Below are 23,967 nucleotides of genomic sequence, written 5' to 3' on the forward strand. Positions count from 1 at the left end.
TCATCTCATCCCATGAATACTCCTCGCTGGTAAGTACTTAACGTGTGGTTTCCACGTAGCTCGGGAGAAACGTGGCTTCCTACGAAAATGTTCGGTTTCTCAACATTTTGTAATGAACGCTCTGGTTTCATCACGTCTGCTGTTTACTTTATGTAACCGCCAATCGTTTATGTTACCGTAATTATTAGCGTAATCAAACTGGTGTTTTAAGACGGGAATGGAATGATTTCGTTCGGTTTTATTTCTAAATGGGTGCCGAGATTTTCTATGGATGAAAAATTGAAACTTCAAGATAGAATTAGGATGTATATTTTGATACGAAATTGACACTTTTGTTTGATATGACATTGATTGTACAAGGATACGTTTTCTGGTAATTGTATACTTTTATCAGGGTCCACATTGCACATACAACTACGTTGTGGTGTCCTAGAGGTTAGAACATTAGCCTCCAAAGAACAAGGTACAGGTCGGTTTCCAGGTTAGACCTGAAATCGTTCATCCAGCTTGACCAACCCAGGTTGATTGACACTCAATTGCTCTCTGCATGAGAAAATGGAAAAGCTAATGACGAAAATGATGGTCCACGGTCAACTGTGAAAAATAACATAAAAAATATATTTCACGTCGAAATCTGTCGTCACAAAACCTCACCTTAACAGGTGTTTACAGTAAAGTAGCAATAAACAACAAACACGCTTCTTTTAACACTTCGCCTCGCATTCAGAGCTTGACAACGTTGTGCTGTGTGTGTGTGAGTGGGGTGGGTCTCACACTGACATACGTGCGTTATACTGTGGTTCGAAAAACAACAGTGGTCATCATTAGAAGCCTGTCTTATGTGAACTCTTTTTCAGTAAGATAGCACTTAAACCAGAAAAAAAACTGCTTCATTTTCAGAAGAAGAAAGGGAATGCTTCTCGAAAGGGTGATACAACACACCTACCTATAACATAATTCTCAATCTATCAACTTACTAGGAAAAGTTAATTCTGTTTCTGAAAACACATAATTTCATCATAAGTACCTACTTACTAAGAATGCCTCTGCAGATCCTAAAGATACTCAACGTATACTAGTGTGAGATACACTTCACCCACACATACAAACGTGTAACATATGGGTAACAAGGAGACAAAACAAATGCTATGATGATGTGGACTCATATTTCTGAGGAACGTGCGGCGAGATCGGACCAAGATCTGTTCATAGGATACCGGTCACCCAATTTGTTAGGTTCCTTAGAACTTAAGCTGTTCACACTGATGTAGGATTGAATAAGCATGATAAGTTGAAAGCTATGAGCAGTTTTATCTTATTTACTAGCTTCCATCCCTGCTCCACGTATCCGGTTAAATTACCTGTAGGTTAATCTTCCTGAATAAATGGGACTTCTATCAATAAAAGAATTTTACAAATTAGTCCAATACTTTCTTTAGATTGAGATATACGCTAATCCAATCAATCAAACTTCTGCTTTATAATAAATATTAGACAACAATGTATATATTTTTTTTAATACTGGTACTCAGCTGCATTCAGTTAGATTGGAAGGCGACCCCATTGTATGAGAAAAAATTATCACGATGACAATAATGATTTTCAATAAATATAACATCACACCCCCACTGGCCCCCACAAATATCTAAACACAAGTATGTTTTACTTGTGTATGCCGAGTTCGTTGACCTCATAAGTAGCGATAGCAGAACGCAATGCATCTCAGTTGAAAGTATAAGTCGTTATCAACGACGAGCGTGTCTAGCGACCTACCCTGTACTGAATATTTAATGACTCGGTAAGGGGCTGGGGTGAGGTATAAGCGGGAGCGATTTTGGAAAATTGAAATGTTCTCCCTATCTTTCATATTAGAAAGAAGGAAAATACCTTTATTTATTTATGGCAGAATGACGTATAGAGAGTGAAAGAATAATACATAACCATTATTTACAAAACGACTAATAAAAAGAAGGTTGATAGAAGGGAAGAAAAAAGCTTCAGCCAGTGTCCCGTGGGAACTACTTTGCGCTACCGGATAAAAGTAACCTACAGCCTTCTTCGATACGTAGGCTGTGTAACAATGAAACAATGATTGAATCAGGCTAGTAGTACCTGAGATTTACGTGTTCAAAAAATATACTTTTAAGTTTTAAATAGGACCAGCGGTTTCACCCGCATCCCGCAGGAACTACTTTCCGTACCGGTAAAAAGTAGTCTATAGCCTTCCTCGATAAATGGTGATCTAACACTGAATGAAATTTTCAAATCGGACCAGTAGTTACTGAGATTAGTGCGTTCAAACAAACAAACAAACTCTTCAGCTTTATAATATTAGTATAGATTTTACCTGCGAGAGCAGCTACCTTGTTTGTGAGGAAATAATGTAAGAAACTATGGTAATAAATGATGATTAAAACCGCTATTTCTTTCAGATTGCACCACAGCCCCTTATAACAGCACAGTGCAGTAATTCAGTTAGTTATGCTTTGCCAGCGGACACGAGAATAAATAGGCTGTTTTTGTGTGAAAACAATGCTAAAATACCGTGTTAAAATAACAAATTGGATTCGCCACACGTTATAATGCTATTTGTGAGACTTTTAAACATATACGTGTGAGAACACCCTAATTTAAAGAGTTATGAGTTTGTCTGTATACACGTTGTTTGTTTGTGAAGTTGGTTAACTAGCTTCAGAGCGTGGCATTGCTTGATGAGGCGAAATATTCAGTTGTTTTTGGTCGTCTTTTTATCGAACGTAATTTGACAGTCAGCTGTTTTTTCCGCGCCTAACGCTGGGTTCGTAACGGCGATATTGCGTACTTACGAGCAATAAAATCAGTTGACAACTCTATCGGTACAAACTCTGATACGTGTAACTTTAACTTAAGTTTAATTTATTAGTTTTTAAGCGCGGTGGTTTTTTTTTCGGCACGGAATATGTCTCGCGTAAAAAATCCGAGGGTATATGCGGGAAAAATACGCTAAGTAGTATTAAATTAAAAGCTGCTGTTAGTTTAGCTTACCCTTTCTTTAAGAATATTGTGGAAAAGATTCCAAATAAAGTAAAAATATGCTATCATGTCGTCACTGTTCTTAAATCTCATTTAATGACGGTATTTTCCATATTTAACTAGAATCTAAACATAAAACTAGATTAAAACTCCTAGGATTGTAGATTTAACTCGATTCTACATAACAAATGCCCGGGGGACCTTTATCAGGGAAACTTTTTAATACAATTTCTAAATTCACGTTCAGATGAGACTTAAAATTCCGTTTGTATGTGAATAAAATTTAAACTTAGATTTAAAGTTAAATATAATTTAAGAAATTAGTTAAAATATTTGTGATTTTAAAATATACTTAAACTTACTGTTCCCAACGGTTTTACCCACGTCCCGGAAACCCCTTCCCGCAATCAGGTAAAACGTAGCCCAAGTCCCTTTTCAGGCTGTAGACTATCAGTGTACTGAATTTCAGTTAGATTTATTTAGTAGTTATGACAGAAAAGCGCGACAAATAGACAGAGAGTTGAAGGATATATCATTTACTTGATTAAACTTATCAGGATAATCAAATTCTGAATTCAGGTTGTACTTCTACAAGAAGATAAAAGAAGAAGAAAGAAATAAAGAAAAACAATTTATCTACGTACTCTACAGATCATTGTTTCATCTACACAAACACCTACACAACTGTAAAACAACATAAAATCAATCAAATCGACATAGCAACCAAACTACCTACCTATATTAGCCTTCAACCATCAAAAACAATCTTCAAAAAAGATTTCACACCAATAACACCATATCTAAACCAAGAACCTTCAAAACCTTTTTTCGCATTAGCCTCCTTAACTGAAGTCAAAATAAAAAACCGGCCAAGTGCGAATCGGACTCGCGCACGAAGTGTTCCGTACCATCCAAACTAATATTCTATATACATACATATGTATATTCGAAATCGAGCAAAAATATCACGTTTATTGTATGGGAGCCCCACAAAATATTTATTTTATTCTAGTTCTCAGTATATATTGTTATAGCGGCAACAGAAATACATCATCTGTGAAAATTTCAACTCTCTAACTATCACGGTTCATGAGATACAGCCTGGTGACAGACAGACGGACGGACGGACGGACAGAGGAACGAAAACAAAAGGATCCCGTTTTACCCTTTGGGTACGGAACCCTAAAAATAAAAGGGTCACTATCTAATAATGCAATAGAACAAAAACATAAGTTTGTTTGTAGAGGTCGAGACAGATTTGAATATCGTTCGCAATCCTGTTGATTTAAGTATGACGCGGGCCCGAGGGCCGGGTTTACCTTTTAAGTACGTGACACCGAAGTGTAGCTTATTTTTTCTTTTGGTGGTGATATTTTATTCGTATTTTTTTGAAGTTATTTTGGTAATAATCTTGTCTTTTAGGTGATTCCTTCGACTGTTGTGGAAAATTCACACGATGTTTAATCAGTGATATTATCGATCGCCGTAATAATATACCCAAAGTAATTTTTGATGTTTGTTTTACTCCGAAAGTTCTTACAATTGTTTATCGGAGTTTATCAGATTGCATTGGAAACCTTTCAGGAGCATGAAGTAGTTTTTTGATGAAACAGGACAAAACAGAAAAATGTCTAACACTAAGGAAAAGTATTACCCTGTGTTTCTTTATTTTACACCTTTATTTTAGCAATAACCCAACGTAATCAGCTACTTACGCAATTAAATATAAATGTGCTTCTTAAATCTAGAAGAAATGCATTACAAGAAACTGAAAGAAAAAAACATTGATTCAGGGTAAAAAATACACACACGTTTTCCTATTAACTTTATTACAATGACCTGTATCCATTAAGGTCCTGGAGGTCCACTAAATAAGGTCGTGAAAGCTAGAACATTGTGTGAAGGTACCCAATTAATTATTCATAGGGTCCCGCATAATATATTTTGTTTGGTGTTACCTTCGTTATCACTATGTATTATGAAACAAAGTTAGCGTATTTTTTGTCTGTCTGTTTGTTGACGAAAAAAACAAAATAGAATAGAAGATATTTGTCAACAGAGAGAAGAATGTTTAGGAAGGTTTATGTATTTAGAAAGTGGCTTATCTACATAGATATATTTACATTAGACAAATTATATTTACATAACATGTGTAACTCAAAATAAACTTAAAACTATGGTGGTTTATCTGTATTAATAAGGCTGAATTGACTGTTCGTTTGTTTGAATGCGTTCATCTCAAAAATTTCTCGTCCGTAGCCCATTTATCAAAGAACGCCATAGATTGCTTTATATTGCTATTTGCAAAAATTGTTTTCACAAGTCACAGGTGAAATCGCGAGCGAAGACTAGTAAATTTTATAATATTTGACTTCTATTCCCGTTTTGTGTAGGCGTACCTAAAAATAACACAGTACTTTGAAACTCATTTCATACAAAATGGAAACCTAAAATATTTCCAATTCTCAAAATATTTGCAATCGTTCGTTACGGAAATTGATAAACTTGGGTCTTCATTTAACAAAGATACTAAAAAGTATTTATTTCAGGATCATTAAGGTATACTTCGGATACAGACGTCTGTCGCAAGCCGTCCGCGGTCAAAACTTGCGTCAACAAGCTTTAGCCAGATGTTTCAGCCGAATCCCCTGGAAATTAGTTCGTACACCCGGATAAAATTAGGCTATAGCTGACCTCAATAAATGGGCTATCTAACACTTATTTTTCAATTGGGTCGAGTAGCACCTGAGATTTGCACGTTCAAATCTAAACAAGCAAATAAACTCCTCAGCTTTATAATTGTATTAGTATAAATGCTGAACACATAGAACCGTATAAGATGGTTTAATATAGTTTAATAGACGCGCGCGGCTGATGACAGACTCCATACTATGCCGCTACTACCGCTGGGAGCGCGCGGCTCGCGACTTTCATCTGTATCTGAAGAGTACCTTTAACTTTAACAAAATGTGAAAATTCTTGGCAACCACTGGGGTCCTGTTCGTTATAATTGTAATTAATTTTACCGTTTATTTTAATGTTACAAGGCTTCAAGGTACTCTATTTAACTTGCAAAATAACTGTTTGGATATATTAATATCAAAATTGCTAATATTTGGCCAGACTTAAGTGGGTTGAGCATTTCTTTGTAATTTTAGAGTAGTTTGGATAGCAGTAGCAGAGTTTATATTTTTATGTTAACAAGCGGTTCTCCGCGTTTTTTCGTTTTCGTCTTTTGAATATCGTCGGTATTCCTGACAGGAAGTCAGAAGCCTGAAAGTCTGTTAAACAGTCTTACCAAGGCATGAATATCGGTATGCCTGGGTAACTGGGTAGAAGAGGTCAGTTTGAAATCTACAAAAATCTACAAAAATGTCCAAATTCTCAACAATAATTTTATTTTCTTGATTTCTACGGTGTAACAAAATTCTATCAACAACCAGATTTCCACATTTCGAACCTAGCACCATCCAATTTTTAACCTTATCCCTTTTGCAATAAGGTGTCAAATCGCCAAATTCAATTCGGGAACCCTACCTGCAAATGTTAGCAGATTGTAATGTATTAGTTATCGAGTTTCTCGACTTTTGCTCTTTTGAATTTTTCGGGTATTTCCTTGTTAGACTATCAATAAGGTATCGGTTTTATCTTTTATACTAGCTGTTTCTTGTAGGTTTGCCTGCGTTATTTGTAGATACAAAAATGGCTCTTGTGTTAATCTGATGTCAAAGCTTCATAACTGTGACGTTTCATTAAAATCTGTTTAGTAGTTTGTGCGTGAATCCATTTTGTTTTTATGTGCCACAAAATGAAAATATCCATGCTAAGCTTAGCATTTACAATATTTATAAGACTAGGTTTTATCCATAGCCTTAAGAAACGTCTTGCCCTAGGCTAATTAGTAGTAGCTAATTATAGGCAGATAGTCTGGCTAGAGCCTGAGTAAACACGCAGGCTTCTATTTACCCGGACGCGGAAAATTGTTCTCTCGGACCGTAAGTAAAACCAAAGGAAACACCTAGATAGTACAGAAATATGAATAAATAACCTCTTCATCGGCTCTGCGTTCCAGTTTTATAGACTTCTCTTTTGCATGCGGGTATATCTTGGATTCTTGGGTTTCCGTTTTATTTTTGTAAAATACTAGGTATTTTGCATTTTATAGCAAATATATTTTTCAAGATTTGATTTCAGGCTTGCCTAGTTTGGAGCCAATGTTTTACTTATTGTAAACTGTAGGTACTTATTCTTTTTTGGAAATAAATATTTTTATTATTTATTAAGATTTTCTGAGTAACCACGTTCAAGCTATTGAGTTTCCTATGTGTCCATAACTAAATCATTTTAAAAAGAATGTATATTTATAATATGTTGGACGATACAGGAGAAAAAACACAATTTTGATTTATCTAAAATAGAAATGTTTAATGTTAGTATCACTTAAATATTACAATCAAATGAAAAAACACGTGTTTAAACGCACGATGTACATACTAACCTAAAATAGAAAAATCGACAATTAAGGTTTTTACATCCAGTATATTAGTAGATCACACTGTATCACTTCAATTAAGTTTACTTCTTCTATTTTCTTTATTATTTACTTTAAATCTAGTCTTTATAAGAATACTATTATAATTGTAATGAGCAGGCTAACAATTCCCTCGCAACTTGACGTTTTTGTAACCGCCTTCTCTCTCGCTCTCCCTTGAGTGTGCTGTCCTGTTATACGCAGTGTCATACTTTTAGGCGACGCACACATGGATAATAAAGTTAATACTAGGCTGTATACACAACATACAGTAAACAAAGCTTACATATTTTTTTATTCTTGTTGTTATCGAACTGCCAAAAAAAAAGAAAGCGACATGATTTATTTCTTTCTTAGCGTGACAATAATATGCCATTTTTATGTGATAATAAATAGCATTATTTTACCCCGCTAAGTCTACAATGACTTGGCTAATCTAGCTAATTGACACGACAACATTCGTAATAGTTTTTCAGTGTAAAAAGCCGGTTATTCTTTACATTAAAATAAAACTGAACTCTCGTTAGTGAATGTACGATCAAGAACTGAATATTAGCGTTAAAAGCTAACAGTTTGGCGCTTTGAAAGCTTCGAGTAGATTCATAGATTTTTATTCAACAATTTCTGTTTCGTACACACGGGTTTTCAATTTTAAAAGCCTTTTTCTTAAAATATTTTTGAAAGTGATTGATGAACATACAGACAGATAAAGCTAGAAAAATGTTTTCTGTTGTTTCGTCCAAAAAAGCCTAATCCAAATCGGTGCTTCCGTATTAGAGGTATAGAGCCAAAGACGGATAGACATAGCATACAAGTTTAAGAGGTACAGTGCCACAGATATACACATACAGACATACACACATAGCGATAAAAAATCATACCCCTTGTATTCCTCGGTGCTTCAAAACTAAACCAGTGTATTCCGGATGACCGAAAAATCTTTGTTCCCATATCCAGTAAACAGCCTAAAACATCAAAATACCTAATATCCAAAAATTAAAATAGAAGCAATCTTTCCAAAAGTACATAAGTAAGCAATATTATTCTCCAAACTTGCTAGCAATATCTACGAGCACTCCAACCATTTCAGAAAACCCAACTGATTTTATAAATGATCTCCCCGGTTTTGATTTTCTATATTGAAAAGGCATTTCAAGTAAAGTGCTCTTTTGTTGATAAACAAACGGACGGAGAGCTTTCACCATTGGTTTTGGCAATAATTAATTATCTGTTATTGAGGTATAAATGAATTCGGCTGCGGGATTGTTCAAAAGAGTTACCGCGGCCCTGGTACATAAAGGGCTTAAGAAGAAACATGGTCTTGGTGGCTTAGTGGGTAAAGGACCAACCTCTCAAGTAAAATACAACTTTTCTAAGTTTGTATGTACTTTCTATCTATATCTTGGACACCAATGACTGTGTTTCGGAGAGCACCTTAAAGTGTAGGTCCCGGCTGTCATTGAACATCCTTGGCAGTCGTTACGGGTAGTCAGAAGCCAGTAAGATCTGACAACCAGTCTTACCTAGGGGTATTGGATTGCCCGGAACACTAGGTTGAGGAGATCAGACAGGGCAGTCGCTCTTTGTAAAACGCTGGTACTCAGCTGCATCCAGAGAGACTGGAAGCCGACTCCAACATAGTGATAGGGAAAAGGCTCGGGAGATGATGAAATAAAATGGTCTAGCAATTACCACTGGTGGAATATATAGACTTTAGTTTTTAGGTATTACGAAATTACTCCCAAATTAATTTGTGGTTTTCGAAGAACTGCTTATTACGATTCTGAGAAATGGATTAGCAGGGATTTATGGATACTCATACATTATAATATTTGTGTTATTATATATCTATTCATATATGGATATGTTTAAAGAGTCAGAGATATGAATGAGTTCTAAGAACTACTAGATGTGAAAAGATATTATTAATTAGAGACAAATATTAATATTTTATACTAGATAAGTAACAAATACTATACTATTAATAAATAATTTTAACGGATTTTCTTTATTTTTGGCTTTATAAATGATATGTTTTTTATCCATGTAGTAAGAGTTTTCTTTAACAATGTAAATTCTCTCAAGGTGGACTTATGACTGAACTTTTAAGATCAGTTCTTTTACCTTTATGACTACAACTAGGCATAGAAGAGAATAAATACATTCTAGATTATTACCCCAACAAGCTAAACGAGGTGGACAGACGACCTTATAAAGGTCGCCGGAAGACGCTGGATGCAGGTCGCTTCCAACAGGTATCTGTGGAGATCAAAGGGGGAGGCCTATGTTCAGCAGTGGACGTCCTATGGCTGAGATGATGATGATGATGATGATGAAGCTAAACGATCATAAATTATCCAATCACACTTGCATACCAAAACAGGTGTAGGTTACTCCAAGACATTTCCAACCATTATTCTGACGCCCAAAGTGAGAGAAACTTACTCCAATGTTTTGTCAGACAAAATGGTAATTATAATCAAATTCACCAGTTAGTCTGTCTGTCGGTTGTATGCAAATTCATCTCGGTTTGATTGTAACAAACTTGCTACATATTTTTGCTTAATCAGGTTCGTCTTTCAAACAATTTTGGAAGGTTTTAACTCTCTGTAGATGTATCTAGTGTTTTGTGTGTGTTTTGAAATGGTTTTTTTAACGGTTATTTTCAGTCAAATTATAAAACGCGTGGGGATTGGTATTAAAAATAACTTCTTAAAAATAACTTCTTTCAGTATAAAAATAGTTAGGTGCTTGTAGGTTAATCAGTTGCTAAAAATACTCAAGTGGAAAAATTTAAATTTTCATACATTTCTTTTTTGTGGTTAAAATAAAACTACCTCTTCTATTATTTTCCTCCTATCTCTACCGTTTTTTATACTACCAAAGATACGAGGAATCTTAGCAAAAAGCTAAACCGCTGTGAAACTAGATTCTCGCAGTATAATGTTATCAGCCAGCGGATGCTGCGGTAACACTGAGATAACTATCTCTTAACCGAGATGCGCTGAATATCTGCAAGGAGTCACAGCTATAAGAATTAAGTTAATTGGGTAGTTATATTATGAGAAGAGGTTGGTAGATTCATGAATATATTAATGTAAAAAAATCGCTACAAAAGAAGTTTTATTGCGGTATGCAAAAAAACTCAAGGTAGAGATTTTTCGATATTTTTTGAACCTGCAAAAATTTGCGAAACATTTACCCACATTGGGTTGTTTTGGTACGTGTTGATACAAGATTTCACCACAAGTAGTATACCCAATATTTTCTGGACACCCATATAAGCAAGAAGCAGACGTTTCTTCTTTTTTCATTTCTATATCATGAGACTCTGTATCACTTATGTACCATCATCAAAATATATCTTTAAAACCCAATTTTCAATAAAACAACCCACCATTTCACTGCAATTCTCCAAAAAACATAAAGCCAGTATTCCACGATTGGCAAAACGAAATGTTAGCTGTGTACACGAGCTTAACATTCCGGGCCGCAAAGTTTTAATTTTAAAAACGGGAGCAAACGACGGGCCTAGGACAAAGGCGTACTGAGGCCTCGCGCTACTCAATCTGATTTAAGTTATAAGATAAAGCGGGTTACATTTATTATTATCATTTCAAATCCTATTATCTTACTACTATTATAAACGCAAAACTTTGTATGTATAGATGTTTAATCTTTTGCTCAAGAACTGCCAGATAGATTTCGATAAAGCTTGGATATGGCTTAGTTATAAAGCTAATAGGTATTCGGAATAGCATATAGGCAACTTTTTACCGTTCGTGGGAAGTATTTTCCTCAGGACGCGGGTGAAACCGCGAGCTTTACAAGTACAAGTGGGCGCGTTCGATTTCAGATCAGGCAAGGACCAATGGAACTTTTCAATATCTTGGACACGAATTAATGATTAAAGGTGCAGTAACATATCTTGTGGAATCCTAGATTTAAAGTAAAAAATGCTGTTGAAGATGACGTTATTGCCAAAGCTATGTACCACTATTTATACTAAGGATTTTACTACATGTAGGTACACTTAACATCTACCTATCTAAGCCTTTTATAATACCACCTACACACCTACCACAAATCAACAGGTACACTTTCTGTCCGAAAAATATGTACCCCGCTGGCTTCTTCCCCTTGACCCACAATAGGAGCCTTATTATTTCGCGTCCCCATTCCCTGATGATGTCAGTTCTCATCCAGCATTGTGTCACGAGGTTTCAATACACTGTAGTATTTTTTTTCTCGTTTTTTGTTCTGTCTGAAAGGACGGGAGTTTAGAATCTTTTGGTAATATAAATATGTTGAAATGTTTGCTCGAAGTGGACGGAGATTATGGGACAATTGTTCAGGTTATGTTAGGTTGATGAGGCAAGATGTTTTGCTGTTGTCATATTTAGTTGGTTTAATTTATTAATGTTTGTTTATTCGGGACTTTTATTATCTATACATATAATAAATCTGTAGAAAGTGATTGTTTGTTCGGGATTCACGTAAAATCTACGAATTTAATGCAGACAATGCTTATATACAAAAGTTCTACGTAACTTGGGGTATTACTTAGGTTTTGTTTCATCGAAATCGGTTCACTCTATCAAAAGATATGATTAATTTAGTGAATTCAAGATGTAAAATATTACGACACGCAATCTGTTTGACAAAACAGTACAGGTTAAAGTAGCTCCATCTGTGGTAAATAAAATACATCAAGAAGCGAGGTGGTAAATAACAATGAATTACCATTTACATTCTTTATATACTATTATTTCAATACCATATTTTAACACGTAGTGTAATTTTTCGATAGACATTTCAATAGTGTTTGTCAGTTTGCCGTGCCACATCAAAATCCAACTATAATTATTACCTTGATGAAAGGAAAATTAATAGATCTCTGCCAAATTTAAAACGGTGCCATCTAAATTATTTTTTGAACATTATGTCAAAAATGATGACTTTAGTGGAACAATTAATTATAATTTAAAGTTACAGATGGAGTTCATATCAGGATTTTTTCATAAACATAGTTTAGCTTATCTTCCACTAATGTGGTGGCCTTAAACAAATTACTTTGAGTGAGTAGTATTATTTTTTCTGATGCAAAATATGAAAACTTAATCCTAGAAGAAATCAGGATCTATCTCTGGCAAGCGCTGCTAAGCGTGAGATAATGTAGGCTTCTGTAGCTTTAAAAACCAGCCCAGATACAAAGTGCAGATAAGTAATGGGAGCTGCCTTATCGCGTCTGAAAACGTACAAAATACTCGTCGCATACCAGAGACATGCTTACTTTCAACTTCCGATCGCAATTAATACACTGTTCACGATTACGAACAGTCTCAGTTAGACCCGAGCCAAGTCTAAAAAAACACCTTTTATATAAAACTACGTTTGATATCATTCAATTACAAAGGCAGAATTGTTCTCTGTTGCAAATCCTATCCACCTATATCCTATCCTAATCCAGAATGCATTGCAGGTGTGCATTGCACAAAAACCAATGTTATCCTATTCGAGAAGTCAAAAGAGTTGACCTGCCAACGTCAGCTTCTCCGCTAAGCAAGTGTTCTTAATAGTACCATCAGAATTAGATTCATCGTTGAATGAGGTGAATAAATTTTCAGAAACCACAATAACAGTTGGAGCCAAAGCGTATTATCGCTTCATAGAGCTCTGATTGGCCCCAGGTGACCAAGTCAGGTCTGATTTGTTCGTTCATCAGATCTTTGAAAGTGTTTCGGTGGATACTTACTGTCGTCCTGTTTACGTGTGACACAAAATATGGTATATAAACGTCCTCCGCAAGAGCGAAATTTTCCCAGTGTGCGGTAGTGACGCACAGTATCTTATTTAAAACACAGGGAACAAATAGTAGAAATAGAACATTACAATATTAACAAAAATGAAATAGAATTAATTAGATCTGATAACAACCAAATCTCCGCGTCAATACCACAGGGAAGCGTAATAGGATGTTTCCTATTTTTAGTTTATATCAATGACCTTCCTAATAACATAAATGAGCCATGTGTTCTGTTCGCAGACGACATATCTATACTTACGTCGTGCGAAAATAACGCAAACATAAATGATAAATTAAATTCTATATTAGATACAACAATAAATTGGATGACAGATCATAACTTAGAAATTAACTTCAGCAAAACCAAAATAATTCCATTCTACCCTCGGCAAAAACTTCCCATAAATATTAACTTCACATTTAGAAATAATAAATTAGAAAAAGTCGATACATTCACTCTACTAGGCCTAAACATTGACACACACATAAATTGGAAGTCACACGTCCAGAAAATAAGAGCAAAATTATCCAAATTTTCTTACGGCCTCCGCGAAATCAAAAAAACCACAGACCTTAAAACCGCACTAACAACATATTACGCATATGCTTACGCTTGGCTCAAATATGGTGTTATCCTATGGGGAAACAGTACAGACGCGCCCACGCTATTCACCCTACAAAAAAAACTAATTAGAATATTAGTAAATATTGAAGACACCGACAGTTGCAAACCTCACTTTCAGGAACTCAAAATCTTATCCCTACCCTGCCTCTATATATTTGAAATTTGTAAGTTCGTGCGTATGCACCCGGAATTCTTCACAAAAAGAGGGGACATACAAACAAAAATTTCTTTAAGGCATAAAAATAGGCTAAATTTACCAACGTCGCGTCTAAAAATGCACTCTGATAGTACTTTTGTCATGTCCATTAAAATATATAATAAACTACCGGAAAAAATAAGAAATTTAAATAAAAATACCATTTTTACCAATAAACTAAAAGATTTCCTTATACGCAAATGCTACTATAGTATAAACGAATATCTAAATGAGAAATAAAAGCTATACACTATTACACATCTACATACATACTTATATAAACAAATTAAAAAAAAAAAAAAAAATACAAACCGTCCCATTAGAAAACCTAATATATAATAAAGAAAATTACGAAATAAACAAAATAATAATTATATTTATGTATATATAAATATAAAAAAAAAAAACAACTTAAAACTACTAACTACTTAACTAATAATGATAATACATAGAATATAAACACACAGTGCTCTTCCTCCTCTCTCCTACTATTGTTTGCTGTGCCCGACAGGGTCCATAATTGTGACTAATATCTATAACCTACCAACAACCTGTAATACATTATGGTATGCAATAAAGAATTGAGAATTGAGAATTGAATTGAGTATACAACACTTATGTTTCTTTTGATTTGCTGGCTCCACCAAGAAATGACAAATTGCGAGCGTACATTTTGAAAATCTTTGCAAAACTGCAGGTTTCAAGTACGAACACATGAAGTGGACTCTCTCAGATACGTACATTTTGCCTATTCGTGAACTAATGCAAACATTTCGGTGGAGTCCCGGCTTAGGCCACCACATTAGGCGTGCGCGATCCTCGGGCGTGTGAGTAGCGCGGGCGTCGCGAGCGCGTTGCGTGAGCGTCGCCTTTTGCTGCCCTGCGGCATTTGTAGCGCGCTCGCGTTGACGACGTTTGCTGCTAAGGCGTTTAGCGGGCGGCGGGGATAGCGGGCGAAGGGGTAAGAACGCAACTCGAGCGCCGCGTGCTCGCCTCGAGCGCGTCGCTTGCACTCTTCACACATGCCGCAGGGCAGCAAAACGCGATGTTCACGCAGCACGCTCGCGACGCCCGCGCTTCTCACACGCCAGAGGATCGCGCACGCCTAATGTGGGGTCAGCCTTACCATAGTGAGTAAGTGAAACTATCCTACCCTATGCGCCTGCTGATGATGATGACTCATTTCATCATCCATCCAGCTATTCCCCAACTATGTTGGTGTTGGCTTCCAGTCGCCGAATCTGTTCGAGTACCAATATTTTGCTTGGAGCGACTACCTATCTACCTATCCTCAATCCAGTCTCACTACACAAGACGATATCCATGGTGAAACTGACAGACTTTCTGGCTTCTGATTAGTCGCAGCAGCTGCAGAAAATGCACAAATGACAGCTTTGTCAGACTCAAAGCATATAGACATAGATTATAACTGTTTCCTGTGAAAATTACTTACGCACCATACGTAATAATTTTCCAAATTGGCTGACTAGATCCAGAGATATTCACAACGTCACAAACTTTACTTCTTTTGTTTAGATAAATGGTCACATCCACAACACAACCTTGATCAATGAATCTATGCGACTGCTAAGTGCTAAGCCTAATTATACTGTCACGTGAAAGAATGCACCTACGGGATAAGTAGTATTTTGACGATTCTATATTGCCCACGCAGACGAAGTTGCGGGCAACAGCTAGTCTAAAAATAAGACTTTTTCAAGCAGAAATGCATGTTCGAGTCTTTCGCCATTTCTTATTAATATTACTGTTAAACAAAGTATGCTATGGTTTATATACGAAATCTGCACTTAAACCTAAAAAACAAATCACCACTCATTTTATCGCGTAGTCGGGTAAAAATATGACCAATCTTTAAAATAATCAAACCACCCCTTTTTTCACATGGCAAACAAAAAACTCCATCTACCGTCTAGTTCATCAGATCTTAAGTCAACTGAAAGAACGTGTTTCTTGGCTCGACTCCAGCGAACAATCAGGGTTGGTGCGGCCTAGCCTTATCCTTTGAACATCGCTTTGTAATTGTAAATAGAGAAAAAAATGCTGTGTTATGAAGTTGTGTATTTGACATATAATTATTCATCGACTTCTTCAAAATAAAGTTATAGCTTCTTTTCTTCTTACGCACTCTATCTGCATCTCTTTCTATTCTAACTCTCTCATAACGGGCCAGCTGGAAGAGATTTCTTATGAAATAAGCTGTGCCTTTGTACTATCTGTTCAATTTTTTCTTCTTCTCTGTATTCTGTGTGTGTACATAAACTGTTAAATAAATAAATAAATAAAAGTTTATGTTATGGTAATATAGTGGAGGAAAAATCTTGCAGGTATGCCATTTTAATGCATACTTTAGTAATCGTGGAACTTTTTATCTGGCGTCGTCGAAAATGAATGGGAACGTTTAAGAAAATAACTTTTGAACCTATGCATGCATGAATTCGTTTTTTAATACCTATAATTTTTTACTGTCTTTGTTGTCAAGAACATAATTTTTAGTTTTCTTAGTATTTTGATCAATGTAGTATCACAAATACCTACTTCACGTTTTGGTAAAAACTTAATTCAGAGAATTCTACACCTCGATACCTACACAAAATAAGCGTCGATTATATAACACCCTATTGCCTCTACAGTAAAAGAAAATGTTTGTTAAGAGCGCTATTACAAAATCGAATCGCTCAGGTTTAGGTAAATTAGACGATAGCCGGCAGCACTTGCGCGCGTGTGCGTCTAGTGAAATACGCAACGCACACCTGCGGACCGCCAGGCGGCACAAACAAACTTGAGACTTTGCCACTTTTATTTTCGAAATAGTTTATTGGTTTTATAGTTTATGAAATATTATTTGTACCGATGAATTTTATAACCTAGAATAGCTCAATTGAGTTACAATAAACAAATAACCGTTTACAATTTTTAAATTATTTAATCGACAACCAAACTTTTCACCATGTTTATCATTCAGGTATAAGTAATTGATTTATAAAAAAACTAAAATCTATAATTCGTCTTCCATGTATTGTATCTTCATTTTCCTGCAACAATAAAAACTAGGAATGTAAATAGTTTATTAAAACAAATATGTCTGTTGCGAGTGACAAAAAATACTTACCATATTATTTGTACTGGTATCCGATTGAGTCTGATAAGCTTTCATTATCCTGCAAGAATCAAAGATATCCAATAATATTATTATGCAACAGCGAAACTAACGACGATGACATTTACGTACATATATCTATATAACCAACATCAAAAAAAGAGAACCCAATCTATAACATTTTCGCATTAGAATATCATGGGTTAATACTTGTGTATATTACATTTCAATCAGATCATTATAACTAATAAATAAAATAAAAACTCACTAGTATCAAAACGTGTTAGTTGCGCAGGTTGCGCTATATTTTTCGATCTCCGGCGAGTTTACGCGGCGAAACAGCGAGCGATACGTCCCTCCTCGGTAAGCGCCTGGCGCTGACTAAAGTTGAACACCGCGCGTCACAAGATTTATATTGATTTTTGCATTGCAAACAAACATTATTTTAAAATATTGTTTTACTTCTAAATAGACCAATTTTTTTTTCAAGCTTTATGACAATACCACCTTAATTATTAAATATGTTTTATTTGAATTTGGATTATACTTTCATAGATAAAAAATATAGTTTTGTACGGAAAATTGTCAGTAACTCTCAGTTTTATAGAATTATTTTTGGTGTATTACTGTATGAATTGTAATAAATTGGTGTAAGCAAGCACAAGTACAAGATATAGTTGTATCTTGAACATTTTTATAAATGGTTAAATTGCTATATCCTCGTAGTACTGAAGCATCAAAAGATTCCCAAAAGCAACATTTTATGAAACATCCTTTGCAGAGACAAAGATTTTACTGATGTACGTGGACAAATTAAAATATTTATTGAAAACAGCCCCAAGATAAATGATCAAACTTTCTTAATCTTATTTTTGTTTTTTTTTTGTGACTATATCCAAAGCATAATGACGCATCAAAACTCGTATAAAACTCGAAAATTTGTGATAGCCCTCTTAACTGAATAAAATCAACATGAAGAACGATTTTCGGTCCACGGAGTAGCCCAAAAGCATTCCTAGAAACCAGAACTTAAATAAACAGCAAATTGATCGAACATGAAAATTTCAGAAGACTAAAAGCTATTTTGTAATACTGTATTCGTAAAAATCACTGCATTTAGAAACTAACTTCCACCAATCGTGTCCCTTAGGTACACTTTGCGCATCCGAATAAAATGACAGGTTTCGTACGAATGTTTGTTATCTGACACTGAAAGAATTTGTCAAATTAGACCAATCGTTCTTGAGATTATTCCGTTCGAGCAGACAAACAAGCAAAATCTTCAGCTTTGTGATATTATATCGATTGTAGGCACGAATCGACAAATAATTTAGATTCAAGTAGCCAAAAAAAATCAAAGTCTAAAGACCAAGTTTCAAGGAAAGTACATAAACATGATCACTTACAAAATACTTTTGACCTACCAACCTTTTAAAAACTCACATTCAAAACTACGTAAAGTGGACCCCAAGTTTCGGAGCAGCCATTTTGTAAAGCCTCAAAATTCGATGCTGTACGTCCAAAGTATTTTGAAAACCTCTCAAAAAGTGATACAACTGTGATTCGGTCTCGACGTATTTTGCATAATTTCATATATTATTTAAGTGGAAACTTCAGGAGAGGAATTTACATAATCCCCAGCGGTACGTTAGGAATACTTATTTGCCAAGTTTCGCTTCAGCTTGATTGGTCAATGGTTCTAAGATCTTGTTCGTTGAAGGCAAAGTTTGCAATTTTATATGTGTGTTCTTGAAGTTTGGTAGGTCAACTTTGAGACTGATTTTATATGAAGGTACCTACATGTGTGTGTGTGTGTTCTTGATTATGTGAATGTTGTGTGTGGAAGTTCTTTATTTGTTTTATGATTTGCGCTTTGTTTCTTATTTGAAGAGCACTTGTAATGAGTGAGCGCTTTAAAAGCATTTCCTGATAGGTCTTTTTAAACAAAATGATTTACTATTAAAGTAAATAAAATATGTCTGAGTAAAGGCGAAGGATCTTGAAGAAACATGTACCTTAAAATTTACATTTGCAATTCTGCCTTGAGCAAGCATTATGATAAACTTTAAATCCTTCTCTGTATGAAAGGGTGCCCTGCAGTGGGCAAATAAAAATTCTTAAAGATAAGATAGTTAATTTCATAACCCTCTACAATTTTGCGTTCACAAGCACTCCACAGATTAATAATACATGAGACTCCAATCTGTCCATCTGCAAACACTTCATCCCACAATCCAATATATCCCGACCAGGTCCAAATAAAAGTATCAAATCTCCTATATTTTTAAAGCTCAATAACATCCCCACTCTCTCTCCCATTGGTATCAACTGCATAAGGCAGAAAGGGAAAAAACTACCCTACTTTATTATGATAATCGGAAAATTCGTCGAGGCCACAGAGTAGGGAAAAATGAGAGGAGGTGCTATAATGTAAGTAGATCAGGCGCAGTCTAATTTGGACGGTGAGCATGACCAAAAGGATCAGCTACCAGCGAAATAACTAGGCGTTTGGGTTCTTTAAGACATCTGTCAGCGTATTTTTTAGTATTACAAGAAATGTGCTGGGCCAAAGAAGGCGTATAAGGGCGTAATCAGTAACGTTTCTGCCAACCCGCATTTTGGTCAAAGTCAAAGTCTTTGTTCATAATCTGTGTTCATAGGTTACAAAGGTGGTATATAATATTGAGTTTCACTATGCCCTGGTCCAAGAGCGTACAGATATAATTAGTACCTAAAACTAGGTATAATTACTTACGTTAATCATTATAACATATTGGTGCGCTATTTTCTTAGGCGATTTTCCGTTATGACACCTCCACTCATTTTGTTCTCCATGGTTGAGACTGTGCGAAAGGGATCCAAATCCTGGATCTGAATAAACGATGAGCACAAGGTACATATCTATGTAATTTATTGCCTAAAATGTGGTCCAAACTGATTTTCGGGATTTATTCCAAATGTATGGGGGAGTTAGAGATTTGTACCTGCGTTCCAATTGGCTTACATTACTTATGTATGTCTGTATTCGGTTGCATTACCTCTTAAATATGTTAAAGGATTTTTTTCATCTGATTGAGTGGTGATTATATGAAGAAGCATGTTAATTTGAGAATATTGGCAATTTCGTCTTCTTATGTGAGCTGCAGGTTTTATCACCTAGCAAGCCCTGGTGTCAGAGTTTTCTTAAATCCGCCTGCCGGCCTCTGACGTGGAATTGTAACAATCACTGCTACTACTGCAATTTCGTCTAGGATTTATAACACTAGTTATTCGATTCTTTAGCGCTTGATTTCAAATTGTATTTAATACTTTGTTGCTTTAAGAGGTCGATCAAGAGTTTCATCAATCTAACAAAAATATAGCAAAATGTAAGTACCCAAATTGTGTTCAGAAAAATCGTTCTACACAAATTGAGCTCACAAAACTAAAAAATAAAATAGAAAATTTCGTTACGAAAACTTTCCAAAACGATGACATTTATTTAAATGATAGATGTTTAACAAATTTAATGGTTATTGGTAAGTCGTAAAAAATATTCGTACAATCTCATAAAATGCGCGTAATTCCACGAGGTCATTGACTTAGGACCGCTCCCGATATACTATCCATCCGTTGTTTTCTTACTATTGTAAGCTTAGTTGTCATTTTAACAGTTATTGTACAGCCTACCTACATAAACTATTGTAAATTGTCTATGACATTGTACTAATTAAAATAGAAAGTTAATTATAAAAAGCAAGCAGAGTTGTTATGTATTTATTATTTAGAGATATTTTTTAAAATGTGTTTCTAAACATATTTACTATTGTCAAACTATTTTGTTCAAGTTTAGATTTAAGGCATTGTCTTTGACAGATGTCATTAGAGCGCGGCAATGTTTTCGGAGACGAATGGTTGTTCTAAATTTATTATTTGTATCCTGATGTTTTCAAGTGGAATTATACGTATTGGTCATTAAGTTTTGTCGGAGTTTCTTTTCCTACATCCTGCATATCTGCGGCTAGACTAAAGTTCAGAAGTGGTATCGACGAGAAGATTTATTCTTCTCCATCTACGCCTGTGGAAGACAAAAATAAACGTAAGTACTGATTCCATTTGAAAGTAAGCCTGCGGCCGGGTATTATGCAGCGATAGTGACCGGTTCATCAAATAATATTTCAATTTAGTAATACACGTTCAGTGAGTCACAAAACAGTTATTTAGATAATTTATTGTCACTTAACAACTATGTAGTATTATATCGTATTATAAACCGATACAATGTGCTGGTTTGTGAAAATAACGTAAGACTTAACGAATTCGAGAATTGTATGGCGTGTAAATTATGGTAAGATTAATTAACACTTATTGTATTGAATACTTACTTTATTTTACGTTTGAAAGAATTATATTGTTGCTACATTTTATTTCGGATCTAAGGAAATCTTACATTTATTTCATTTCATTCATAATTTAACTTTAAACTTATTAGGTAGGTAATCTGATCATTTACAATATGTTAAAACAATTCGCGAAGGGACTCGCGCTAGCAGGAAGGCCGAGCTGTAAGCTTAGTTGTCATTTTAACAATTATTGTACAGCCTACCTACATAAACTATTGTAAATTGTCTATGACATTGTACTAATTAAAATAGAAAGTTAATTATAAAAAGCAAGCAGAGTTGTTATGTATTTATTATTTAGAGATATTTTTTAAAATGTGTTTCTAAACATATTTACTATTGTCAAACTATTTTGTTCAAGTTTAGATTTAAGGCATTGTCTTTGACAGATGTCATTAGAGCGCGGCAATGTTTTCGGAGACGAATGGTTGTTCTAAATTTATTATTTGTATCCTGATGTTTTCAAGTGGAATTATACGTATTGGTCATTAAGTTTTGTCGGAGTTTCTTTTCCTACATCCTGCATATCTGCGGCTAGACTAAACTATAGATAGGAGTTTGACATTACTTATATGGGGCTTTTTTTAACGACGTCAAAAATCAACAAATGACCCCTCCCGCTGTGGGTTAGCAGCGGTGAGGGAGTGAGACTCTTACTGACTAAAAACTGTCGTGTTCTGTCGTAGACCTTTTATGTGCCAGGGCCGCGGTAACTCTTTCGAACAAACCCGCAGCCCCAATATCAAAATTCTATCTCTTGTAAGCAAATTATCAAATGGATAGAATATTGAGACCGATCTTTAACCATCTGTTGGTGTATTTGTAAGACCAAATGATTTCTTTTTTATACGTTTTATTTGTTTAATAGCATTTGTGTCTGCAAAGTTACTTAATTAATTCATACTAACTTTGTAGGTGTGGATGCTAGAATATGCTGCAGTGTGAATATTAAAAGTTTTATTCTTTATGTAATTAGTCTGTTCTGTAGCTTTCTTACTATTGTTGAAGAGTGAATTTTCAACGCTACTGAGACATTATGCTTTCCTTTCAAGTTTGTTCTGACGCTTTTTCGTTCAAAAATAAAAATATATGAAGGGAAACTGAAAATATGAAGTGTTTTTATATTAACGTCTAGTCTGTAAAATATTGTTTCTATGTCATAAAATGTACCACCTGTATACCATACGGAATGAAGAATTGGGTATTGGTATATGCCACTGATTCAAAATTAATATCATCATCTACGTTATAAGAGACTCTCATACAGAAAAGCTATAAGCATTCCATTGTTTTCTGAAGGCGGAACGATTTCTGACTTTTCGGGTGCAATTTTCCCGAATGCTTATTTAACATGAGACTCGGTTTAGGCTACCGTAGAATAAATGTCTGCAAAAGATCTTCATTCTTCACAAAGTTTCCACTCCCAACTAAGTCTTTTTAAACTCTCATTAGCACAAACAATGCATCTTTCTCCTTAACTACAGGTATAAAACTTTGAATACTTAGCGGTAAATGCTTACAGCTCCATAAATTGTTCGCTTAATTTAATTATGCCAAATACGTAAATGTAATCCAAGGTATTCACTATCGCATAACATTACCCCTATTTACACAAGCAATTTTAAACCTTATTGACAGCGCAATAAAAGTCAATGAGACTGCAAAGATATTTATGTTCTTCATACCATTTGTGTTAAACGAAAATAAAATCTAACTGTTTGTAATAAGGTTGAATTTTATAGTGTATTGAATGTACATTATTATGAACGTGGAAATTTCTCTGTGCATAACGAAGATCGTTATGTTGTGTACACTTTTGTGGAAATGGTATTTACTTATTTTAATAAGTATGATACAATTTAACGTGTTGATAATGTTAAGGGAACTGTGGACTGAGAAATTATACTTGCGTCTATTGTTTTAATGGGTTTTGATACAAAGTTATAAAGCGAACGACATTCACATTTTATATTGATTAGCAAAATACTCAATTACATGACTATAATATAATTACAATACACATATGATTGATGGTTAATGATTAAAATCGTTATTAAAAGCCGACGTCTAGAGCAATTTCTTGGTCTACAAACGTTACAATCGAAAACATTAAACTTTATCTAGCATCTTTGAGTTACTAAATATACCTATGATAGAGATATTTCTAATCCGCTTTTAATGAGAAATCATCATATGACTCCTCCTGATGTGGATGCAGCGTGAGGGAATGTCAGACTCTTACTAACTAAAACCCATCATGTTCCTTCTTAAACCCTCTATGTACCAGGACCGCGGTA

At 34.9% G+C, this 23,967-nt stretch overlaps 1 protein-coding gene across 1 annotated transcript in view; it reads left to right on the forward strand.

Annotated features, from left to right (window-relative positions):
- The window catches only part of LOC135118670 (protein madd-4-like), a 316,932-nt gene that overhangs the window by 258,768 nt on the left and 34,197 nt on the right, over positions 1-23,967 (forward strand). The gene's annotated exons all lie outside the window — the stretch shown is intronic.

The sequence above is a fragment of the Helicoverpa armigera genome, chromosome 24 (assembly GCF_030705265.1).
Source record: "Helicoverpa armigera isolate CAAS_96S chromosome 24, ASM3070526v1, whole genome shotgun sequence".
In the NCBI taxonomy this organism is placed as follows: domain Eukaryota; kingdom Metazoa; phylum Arthropoda; class Insecta; order Lepidoptera; family Noctuidae; genus Helicoverpa; species Helicoverpa armigera.